The 11,065-nt window shown below is 29.2% G+C and overlaps 1 protein-coding gene across 1 annotated transcript in view; it reads left to right on the forward strand.

Annotated features, from left to right (window-relative positions):
• The first annotated feature begins 7,394 nt into the window (after nt 1-7,394).
• Nucleotides 7,395-11,065, forward strand: part of LOC132938918 (uncharacterized) — a 36,303-nt gene continuing 32,632 nt past the window's right edge. Inside the window, exon 1 of the mRNA XM_061005904.1 lies at nt 7,395-7,845. The gene's annotated coding sequence lies outside the window, so the exon portion shown is untranslated. The remainder of the gene's footprint in view (nt 7,846-11,065) is intronic.

The following is an 11,065-nucleotide window of genomic DNA, read 5'->3' on the forward strand; positions in this document are numbered from 1 at the left end:
TTCGGACCGAACATCGTTAAACACTCGTCTTTTAAATCAATGTCAACCTCGTCACACCTTTATATTATAGATATTAGATACTTACTCGGTTTTGCAGGTGAGTAAAATTCGCAGTTACTACTTCTGTACAACAAATGCGTTTCGAACCATTACGCCGACGTTTCGATGAAGAAGATTATTGAAAAATGTTGACAATGCCCGGGCAAAGTAAAAACTCTGCTCAGAATATTATATTATTGTTTTTTATCTCGTGGAAACCGAAACATACGTCATAATGTTATATAAGTAGCGACCAACACAGAAATTATAGCTGTTAAATACAATTGCATGATACGGAGACAGCTGGGTAAGTAATTACATCTATGTATAATGTATTATAATAATACTCGTATTATTTTAGAATTAAACAATTAGGTTGATCACCGCAATCGGCAAATTACCCCCTCCGACGAATGATAATGTTAAACTTACATGAGGACAAATTAAGACATCCTATATTTTTAATTAATACCGGCAAGAATATTCACCCACGGCTGGCCGATTTCAATAAGTGTTCAGTGAAACCAATTGGATATATTATAATATAGTGTTGTCAACTTTAATATTAGAGTGAATTGACCTACTATCAAACTTAAAGGTAAAAATAAGTGGATGTCACTCTGATGTTCAGTAAGTTACAAGTGGGTTACTGTTATGGATGGTGTTAAATTTGAGTTTAATGATATAATATAAAATGTATACGAAAAACGATTCTGAGCGGAAACGGTTTGTCAGCCAAGGATATATTATTCTTATGTTATGTTATTAAATATTTTATATTATTATTTCTAATAATACGGTAGCCGGTAAGTTGAATTAATATTATTTGTGTATAATAATATACTTTAGAAGTTTCAAGTACACACAAAAAAATTGTTAAAAAAAAATAAAAATAAAATCGTTCTTCGTTTAAATATCTAATTTCGTCCAATTTTGAACAATATTTTTTTTATATTTTTTGGTTACACAATAACTACTTACGTGGTACCTTGTTTTAAATGTTTAATCCTTAGCCATAAAAGTTGAACATTTTATGAATATTTAATTTCAAAATCATTTTTAGATTTTCAATTTGATAAATTTTGTCAACATTTGAACTTTAAATGCTTATAAAAAAAATTGTGAATTTGTATTTTAAATATTTGTTAACCATAATTTAAACAATATATTAGAAGCCTTGAATAAATTTTCAAGCTTTTTGACCCAACAAATAAAATTTTATTGACATTTATAGAAAAAAAAACTAAAAAAATTGGAAACTGAATATGTCCGTAAACAGCTCTAAACAAGTCAAAATATTTTGAAAGTTGTATGGTGTAAACAACCAGTGAAAATCATGTATATACGGTCATTTGTTTTAAAGTTACACCAAAAACCTAAATCGACTTTGTCAAAAATTGATTTTGGGTAAAAAATCCCGTTTTTCCTTAATTTTTTTTTGTTTTGCCCGGGACTTTTGAAAACTACTGGGGATTTTAACTTCCCCATTGCACCAACTTTATTCACTTTCCCATCAAACAAGATACTTAAGTTAAAAATCAAAGCATTATTTCAACTAGTCATTGTGCACACAACTACAAAAAAAAAAACTAGCTACACTTGATACTTTTGAGCAAATTTAGAGAAAAATACGGGAGAATTATTGAATTATGAATAGGGAGAAAATGTTTTTACAGAATAGAAAAGAAAAAAAAATATACATCATTGTAAAACCGTTACATTCCTCGCTCCGCTCAGAATCTAAAACTCAGTACTCATCACTGAAAAAATAAAATATCAAAATAAACCGACTTTTGATTTTAAGTCAATTCACTCCAATATCAAATCTAATACACAATTGGTTTTGCTGAACATACATTTGCCATGTTGTGTACTTGTTAATTTGTAAGACGTAGCGTATATACATCGCGTTCTCTTGATCAAACTTACCCGTAACCACCTGTGTGTATAAAGTAATATATTTTTACATTAGTGTTCGATAAATATTTAATAGCATTTTATAGCTATCATTGTACGTATTAATATATTATATTCTTTAGTAGAACTGATAATATTTACTTACGTAATTTCGATACATTAAACCTAATGCGTATTACATAAATAGATGACTATAAAGTGTTTATAGTACCTATATTCAAGTTATAAATATATTTTACAATAATTTATTCTCTCGGTGGAAAGATTAAAATCAAAATATACATGAACTGACAAGTCGCATAACAACTATGTCTTTATTAAACTAATTTGTACAGTAAACTAACAGAGTTGCATTCTAATCAATTTTTTAAAAAAAAAACTTCCTACCGCGTTTGAGTTTTACTGACTTCTACCTATATCTATTATGTATATAACTAAATCCACGTAAAAAAAGTATTCTCTGCTTACGATAACATGTATTTTCTCAAAGAGATATTTCTATAATTCATCTAGATAATATTAATTGTTTACAGATGGTACTAAGTAATATTATACTTATTCGAAATATTGTACAGAAAATTATTTTGTTTTAATTAGTACAGTTTGTTTAAATTTGCTAGCCACTCATTGACTGGCCTAAATATTCATATCATACAAAAACTTAAATGTATTTTGTATAAATTAAGTTGTTTTTTTAATCAACCAGGAAAGATAATTCACAATAAAAATTAAAAATAAAATTTACAATTGGCATTTAGGCCATCGTATACGATAAATATTTTTATAATTTTATATTATTTTAATCAATGATAATTTATAGTTCTTGTCAATTGTCATAGCTTATAATTTCTGATCTACTAATATGTCAAGTCTTAGTATTGTAGTGAACAGTAAAACATGCGGTACAAGCAGGTACGTGTGCACCCAAGCGTCAACAATTTTAGTTTTAATTATAAAATGTATAGAAGTCAACCTTCAGCTAAAACTAAAGGGTTTATTGTAGGAAATAAAATAAAATAATATTAGATATGACTGCAAAACAATATTATAATATACAATAACAGTATGTTATTACAAGTGTACTACACTAATTACTCAATACAAATTTAAGAATAAGCACAATACATAGTGAGCGTGTTGAATTTTCAGGTTTCTCTACAAATTCACTAGAACACATTATTTGTGTTAAAATATAGAATGCAAGGTGCTACGTGGTATACAATTTTCGTTTCTACTATTAAAAATTATCTTAAATAAAAAAAAAAAATAATGAAAAGATAGTAATGACCGTGATGTTAAAAAATAATACATTAAAATTTAACTGTAAATAACCTATAATACCAGATTAATTATGCTATATAACTGTAGTATTATAACTGTGGTTCGTGACAACTTTTTTGGGGGCGGTCAGATAGATAAAATACAACAAGAGTAGGGATTTTATATTTTTCTGTAGGCAGGTATAAATCAAAATTTGATTTTATATATTAACGGTTTGATAAAAGTAACTGCGTATATATAAGTAGGTACTAGGTAGGTAGGTAGGTACCTTATCGGTATATTAATCGGATAAACAAATTTTGGTATGAGAAGAATTCATCGTTTAGAATTTAGTTGCTGATTTCCTCGACTTTTTTGCTAGTGAATTAATGATAATAGCTAGTAGGTACTTCTGCAATCAGGCTAACCAGAATTTACTATGTTTTTTAAATTTATTTCCTTGAACTTTTTACAGTGAATATTATTTCAATACGTCGTGTATTATAGCATTAAAGCGCAGTAAAATATTTTTAAAAATATAAATTAACTGTTTAGGACTTATATGGACAACTGTAATGACAATGTACCTACGTATATGTTAGTCACGCTGGGCGAATTCAATGAATGCATGTGAATGCGTGTTAAATATTATAATAATGACATAAATAATCATTCCGTGCAGTATTGCCGGATATGCAGTTGATGGTCATTGATTATAAAACGGGAAAACTCAGGAAAAAAGTATACTACACGAACTCAGGGTTATTCGGTAAAATGAAACAAATTATCCACTGTTGTTTCATATACAAGTACAACAGTTAATTACAACTATTACTGTAAAACATAGTTTTTTTGAGATTAAACGGCGTTGTGGCCTACAATTGTATACTGTACACGTCTCGGTACGTCGATTAAAAAATAAAAATACATTTATTCATACTACTTAAAGATAAATAATAATTATGATTGATCGAGTATGTTTATTTTAGACTCTGAGCGGAGCGGCGAACGTATCACACGTTTTACAATTTATTATGTGTTTATATGTTTGTGCCAGTCTGAAGACATTGTTTATATGCCATTGATATGAAATAATATTAGGGGTGACAATGAAAAATAATTAATACTCTCCTACCCGCGGTCTAATACACCTCTACGTGTTAAGACCTATGTCGTAGGGGTCAGAGCTCAAAACGCCTCCCCCCACAGTTTACGGATTTCTTCTAATAAAATAGCGCAAAACATTATTTTTTACAAACGATATAATTTACTAAATAATTGTTTACATTTTGGCATTATATGTTAACGATACTGACATTAGATATACTGATACAGTTAATTTATGACGAGTGGCTACTTATTTAATTTGTTATAATAAGCTATACTGTTTTCTGTGTAGATGGGCAGTGATAGCAATGTGAAGTGGTTCCTCTATAGCAGTCAGAAAAAATCGAAAAATAGGCTTTAACAATATTTTTTATTAGGTACCTATCTTTATATTCGTATTTTAACGATTCTATATTAGTAAGTACATGTAATTTAGTGTTACAACTTTACAGGTGCAGCTTGTAAAAATATTTTTTGGAAAATTTCAAAAATTAACTTAAGTGCGAAACGAACGTTGACTGTTGTTTATCGAATGAATTATTCTGTGTTGCATACTTATAATAATATTATGATATTACATATTTTTTAAATTTTTTCTTCTTTTAGACATTGAATCATTTGCAACAATGAAATAATATTGACGCCAATTGCATAATTTAATATACTCGATTCTGTATAATAATTTAAGTAACATTAGTATATTTACTAATTATAATATCTACCATTGCTTGGAATCATGTTACTTTTTTTATGTGAGTTTATAATATTCCTAATCAACGTTAGTTAATCAAAACTAAATCACATAAAATGTTTTATTATAGTTCCATTGGTTGTATAATAATATAATATAAGGATTAATGGCTTAAGTTCAAAGATAACATATGATTTCAAAAGTTCTGTAATTTGTTTTAAAAAATATAATTTAAATAAAACCATTACATTTATAAGATGTGATATTAAAAACAATAATTTCGATAGTACAATTATTTAAACGATGTACGGATGTAATAGAAGTTTTAAAATGTTACTCAGTTTTCATTACCACCTGAAATATTTAAGTAGTTGTAGCTAGCTCCGATTATGCAGTTACCCATAGGAAAATGAAACGTAATCCTACAGCTGGTTTAATCTGATGTAATCAGCTTATTTTATCAGAATATTGTAATGATTGTTTCTTTGATGGACGGTCTTCCGACGAGGACCCTTAAACAATAGCTAATTGGTACTTTGTAGCTTATATACAATAGTATAATGATTAGGGCCAGACGAATGATTTAATTTCCTCGTTATGTAATAATATAGATAATAAATTCATATTATACGTTATATGCCTATACAATCTACATAATATTATATAATTTTAAATTTTAGCATCCTGTTATCAAGCCATATACATGAATTCAATTCTTAAACAGTTGCACTCGCATGGACGTCCAACAAATTACGTATATTAACTATAATGTTACATCACATATTATTCTGTTTAGTGTTTACAAACCATGATGATCTGTTAAACTTTTCATCGGAATAGAAAGATTAAAAAATCTAATATGTAAAAGTATTATACCTACGCGTGATGCGGATAGACACACGGAATTAGCATTTAATATTATTAAACGTCGTGTGACACGTCACATATATTATAGTGACACTATATATAAATGCCGAAGATGGACATGCCAAAATATACACACACATCGAGTCTGAGATAAGTGGTCTTAACAATGATGATGCGTTTCACAATGAGGATGTGTTGGTTGAGTTTAAAAAAAAAATGATTATAAAATGTTACACAGACAAACGCTGTGTACTACCGTACCGGTAGGCACATGATTTTTATACGAGGAAAATATTATTTTCATTTATTATTATATTTTACACGAAATATAAATTCTTATATTTTTCCCGTCGCTTATTATAATTATTACATTGCATTGGATAGAACACATAAACACATACGTTATTCATATATTCTCGAATGTCCTCGCAGAGTCGACTCATTGGATTATATACTATGATATCATGTCTCGGTTACATTTTATATTGAATTACATGTCATTCCCGAACTGTAAATCAACCATAATATGTATGGTAATAAGACAATAATTGAATTCCTTGCATTCTGTAACTGCAGCGGTTGAGTGGTTCTTATCAACCAACGAACTTCATTTACCTAAATATGATTGCAACAAAACGGTATATTGTGTCTAGTGTCCATACACGATCAGATTCCTCAATGTCTTGTTTATTAGATACCAATTTCATGTTTTCAAATGTCCACTCGTATACTTCAGTGGTCAGTGATGCATGTAAACATTATGAACTAAAGCAGTCCATCACCTAGTATACATATTGAATCGTCATTCACAATACAGAGATAATTTCTGGTTTAATTTTATTTTCAACCGAACACGTTGTTACTGAGGTGTAGGTACATAAAATAATAATTGCGATCATCACTGCCGAATCCTTGTATGGTTTATAAGTTTGTGAAATGTATATGCATAATATTTAATTACTAATTGTAATAATAAAAAAAAAAAAAAAGCACCATAGGTCGTACGATTTCATCCGTTTATAGTTTTTAAGTGGGAAACTTCGTTTTAATTTTTTGTCTTACGGGTTATTATGCGAACAAAACTTTATGAAAACAAAAACTATGAACACAAGACGATAATAATATTAATAAATAAGACGAAAACTCAAAATGCATTATTGTTTTATTGTTGTTCATCAAATCTACGGGCGATTTAGACCCTGCCACGTATTTTCGAACGAACGGTCGTCAAAGTGGGGAGAGTGTAGGCTAATGGAAACAGGTTGCATTGACGAAGGTCGATCAACTGAACACGCAGTTCTGCATTAATTGTGCACGATATGAGACGTACCGCGAAAGTCGTGTCCGTGTAGCGGCAGTCGGCAGAGGAAGATCCCCGTCGTCGAGTTACTCCGCGAAATCCCTGGAACCGTCGATTTTGTCGCGCACGTGATTTCGTCCGATACCGTTTCGACACCGGCCGGAATGATTTATTTTCAACAAACAAATATCTAACAATTAGGTAAAGTCGTTCAATATAGCACGTAGTCCGTTGTTTACTTATAGTTTTTAAGCCGGTTTTATTCAGTCCTCCGTTATTACGACAAAAGTAGTTGTCGTACAGGATTCACAGGGTATCATAGGTATTCATATAGGCATCACAATAGTACGCAGAAGTGCGAGCGGAGAGGGAATCAATAAAACTATAGTGATAAAAAGTAAATGTAAAATAAATAATGCAACCCGGATGGGGCTTTAGTCGCGTGAATGAAACTTTGCTCGAAGGAGTACTTATCATTATCGTTTTGATGATGACCTGATCGAGTCCAAGGTGGCGCATTTTACTCGTGAACCGTAACGTACGGAACCATAATCATATAGTGGTGCCAAGTATTCCGTCGTAAAAAATAATTGCATGCTATATTATTTACCTGTCGTTTCATCAAGATTTCGAAACATAATCAATTTCCGTACGAATATTTCAGGTAAGAATTAATTAATTAATCTTTTACGGGTTGCACCATACTGGTTCTGGACTTTTAATCACATTTAATACAAATAAATATACACTGTTTCACCGTCTCTCAAACACCTATAGTAAACGTTTGTCGATTTTTTATATGTATTGTACAATATAGATTGACAATGCGATAATATGCTGATTTATTAAAGAGCAGAGACATTTCATATTTTGTAGATAAAGAAAGATTGTATAATATGGTAAAGTAATTATTATTGTCGTTTGACTTTAATAGTACATACGTATTTATCTATGCCATCTACATTCAGTATCAACTGTTCATTTTACAAATCGGGTGCTTTACCGTTTTACGTGATTTATTCGTAAATTATCGGGAAATGTACGAATTATATGTTAAAATTACAATTTATAATATTATGTAAGTATAATTTACAACCTAAAGCGATTTTTCGGAAATGTTTGAATTTTTTTACAACCATCAGTCAATCTACAATTTATAGTTTAAACTTTAAATTTCTAACTGTCAAAACTACTAAAATAAAAAAATACTAAAATACTACTTAAATATCTACTTTAAAATACATATTAATTAATTAAATGCAGTACATGCATTATATTATTATTATTATTAATTATTCTTAGGCAAATTTAAATTGTATTGGTAATGCAATGGATGTTATGTAAGAAATAATTCTTTGTTTCCGTCAACCTCTGATTCATTTAATCGTTCAGTAATTTTTCATCCTTGTAATAAATTCGTAGCTTATACATTTATATTTTTAAATATCTGATAAAATCGTTGTATTCTCAATTACTTTAGGTCTGTGAAGCGTAGGAAATTATAATTAATAAATTAAATATACAGTACGTTTTATAAACTAATAATGTGGCTTGTTTACGAAATTTTAATAAAACGTATACGTTGCACGATATTGTAAAATACTAATAAATCGTGGGTAATTAAACTGGGGAAGACGCTGGAAAGTACAAGTTTCAAGTGTGCCTCATCATTGAGGATCCAGGGTTTAATTTTAGGAGGGGCATGGGGGGGAGAAATGCCCCCTTGCCCTCCCCCTGGATTCGCCACTGATTGAGTAACTACCTAGATCACGCCATAATGCATGTGTTAAATTTTAATATAATGATAAATCATTACATTTACGATAAATTATATTAAGAGGAGGCAGCATCTATTTCTAAAGATATTTTAAAATGTATTATACAATTTTACTATAAATATAATTTATTTTCTATTATAGTAATATGGTATTTTAGACTAACTTTTGACGAAAAAATCGAATACATTATGTAGTTATATTATATCGTACAATGTTGTTATTCACTATTGCGACATATATGCCGGGTTGCATGAACAATCATTAAACATTTATTGAATCAATAGTGAGCCAAGGGTCCCTTAGACATGATTCAGTGGCCCAAGATTGGTCCATTAAATTTTATTGAACCATTAATGTTTCACGCAACCCGGTATAAATATATTAAGCTGTAAAATGTAGCTCTGGTACAAAAAATAACTCATCGTTCTAAACCATATAGTATATACCTAATAATAATACGCATCCATCACTCCAATCAGAATCTAAAATAATATTATATTGATAAAAAGAATAAATATTATAATATAATGCGTTTGTAAAAATAAAATGTGCTCTGATTCAATATGAATCGTCCGTCACCATATAAACTACGATATTAACCTACGATTTCAGCCATGAACAAAAAAAATTTTTCTTATCAACTCACCGAATCCGTTGCACGTTTCAAACAATATTTTAACTGTATGCACAAACGTCAAACACTAATTTGTATGTCTAGCAACTATTGCAGTGCGAAAATAATAATACACATCATTACATATTGTATGAAGCACAAAGAGATCAGATTTTAAATCCTACATTGACAATGGAGTTATTATAGTAGGTACCTATATATTTTATAGTTGCTGACTATCGGTGTGATTAATCGATGAGAAGAACCCGTTATTATGTACCGGTACATAAAATAAAAATACAATAATAGTAGGTTTCTATGCATTTGTGTTTAGGCTATAAATAGAATAAATTAATTCGTCCAGCACGTCGACGAATGTAAAAAATATTATGACAACGCAAATTATAATTTCATAATATATAATTATTTAATCTCGAAGAGCCGCGAGCGACTCCGTGTCTGCTTTTGTCAAGTACCTATCTATAAATTTGTTATGCGCGTATCGGCAAAGGATTATAAACTAAATCACAATATTTGTCATTTGTCCGTCGGGGGTGGCTTGTATACAGTAAATAAATAGACATCTACTTCATAAAGTTGAACTTTGACACTTAGTTTTAACGGTAATGGCAAAACTAATTTTTAATAATCATAACACGAGTCGAGGACTTTGCCTTTAAATTCCCTGAACACCGTATTGCAAATTAAATATTATGATAAAATATAGCACTTGCCTGTATTAATACATTTTATTTGAGTATATTAAACATAATATTATTATGGCGTGGAATCTCGAGGTCAGTTTTAGTTTTAAATGTTTACATAATATAATAGTCCAAAAGTGGAAATCAACTTATTTTAGTTAAAATCAAGTTAAAAAAATTTTTTTTTTCTTTTTAACTTACAACTAGTTAGATAATTTACTAATTATTTAACTTAATAACTAAACTAGTTAACAACATAGGTATCTGTAATACCTGATTACTTTAGCTTTAACCAATAATCTGATATTTAGGTTTACACAATATAACACATAATATTATATTGTATGAAATATAAATTATATCATTACAATTAATCAATATTTATTTTGTTTAATCACTCTGTATACTGCAATGATTTTAAACAAAAAATTAATAACGTAGCACGCTACTCGATGTTTTTTCTCTGCAATGAATATTATTATATGAATCTTTATGTTTTTTATTTGGGCTGAGGAGGTTTACCATGGTATCGTAAATTGTATAAGCGTTACAAAAATCTGGCACGAAGAAATCGGTCAGAAAAAAAAGTTTTTAGCCAACATATTTATGTTAATAAACAAAAAAATAATAATAGTTTTAATAATGTAGTTGACATAACCTTGTAATGGCCTAAACCACTATAGCTAGTTTGCAATAATAAGCAATATACAGTACTACAGTAGGATGCATTTAAGAATTTTTAGTTATTATTAAAAAACATTTAAGTTACAAAACCAATATACGTAACCA

This window comes from Metopolophium dirhodum, chromosome 2 (assembly GCF_019925205.1).
Source record: "Metopolophium dirhodum isolate CAU chromosome 2, ASM1992520v1, whole genome shotgun sequence".
Lineage (NCBI taxonomy): Eukaryota > Metazoa > Arthropoda > Insecta > Hemiptera > Aphididae > Metopolophium > Metopolophium dirhodum.